At 46.1% G+C, this 1,034-nt stretch overlaps 1 protein-coding gene across 1 annotated transcript in view; it reads left to right on the top strand.

Annotated features, from left to right (window-relative positions):
* Positions 1 to 1,034, top strand: part of PLEKHG4B (pleckstrin homology domain containing, family G (with RhoGef domain) member 4B) — a 111,403-nt gene that overhangs the window by 71,976 nt on the left and 38,393 nt on the right.

Genomic DNA, 1,034 nt, shown 5'->3' with positions numbered 1-1,034 from the left:
GTGTGACAACACCACACACATACAGACACACCCACACACACACACACTCCTTGGTCTCCTCTGCTGCTACAATGGAAAGACCACCAGTGGGTCATTTTAATGAACAGAATTTACTTTCTCATGAACCATGTGGCTATAAGTCCAGATTCTGGGGCGACCTCTAAGGGAAGGGCCTGGTCTCTGCTCCAACCCCCATCGTTGGTGCTTCCACTATGACACTGTCCTCCCCCACCCACCCTGCCTTCTTTGAGTGTCCACTGACATTGAGCCCATCCTGATTCATGACCCTGAGGGACAGAAAAGAACTGCCCTATGGGATTTCCAAGGCTGAGATTGTCGTAGCAGCAGACACCTCACCTTTCTCCCTCAGAGCACTTGGTGATTTGAACCGTTGACTCTGGAGTCACACTGCCAACCCTGAGGTCACATCCCTGACCTTGGAGGTTTCTAGAGCTTATCAGAAATGGCTTGGTGTTTTGACAAAAACGTGGCAGAATAAAAGACCTCAGCAGTGCATTTTACTTCAGCAGAAGGATGCTTGGGCAGACCTACGTCTGACTGACAAGCACACCTGCAGGTAGTCCACTCTGGCTTTATCCCTGACACAGGCTAAGGTTGCATCTCACCCTAACAGTCAAGGGTTTCTAACTCACAGTGTTGTTCCTTCTCAGTTTGCTAATTTGACCTGTGCTTGAAAGGAGGGGGCTGGGGCTTGAGAATGTTTGGAATGTCTGTTTCAGATGATGATGGCACACCAGAAATTGGCCTTGGCTGTTCGTAAGAAGAGTACAAGGTAGAATGAGTATAAGGATCCAGGAGGGGTGGGAGAGGCTGGAAGCAGAGGGATGAGGATGTGCAGGGGGAGAGGGGATTAATCATGGGTTTTTACAATTTAATGAGAAATTGAAAGAATTTGTTCTTAAAAACAATGTATTCTAATTTTGTAAACTAGTAGAAAATTTTAAAAAAGAAGAGCACAAGGACAAAGGAATTTCTCAGTAATTTTCAGAAAAGGTTCTTGCTTCAGCTTTTTT

The sequence above is a fragment of the Elephantulus edwardii genome, unplaced genomic scaffold (assembly GCF_000299155.1).
Source record: "Elephantulus edwardii isolate Elephantulus edwardi_28Jun2011 unplaced genomic scaffold, EleEdw1.0 scaffold00274, whole genome shotgun sequence".
NCBI lineage: Eukaryota > Metazoa > Chordata > Mammalia > Macroscelidea > Macroscelididae > Elephantulus > Elephantulus edwardii.
The sequence above is the reverse complement of the archived record's forward strand: the minus strand, read 5'-3'. Positions and strand labels throughout refer to the sequence as shown.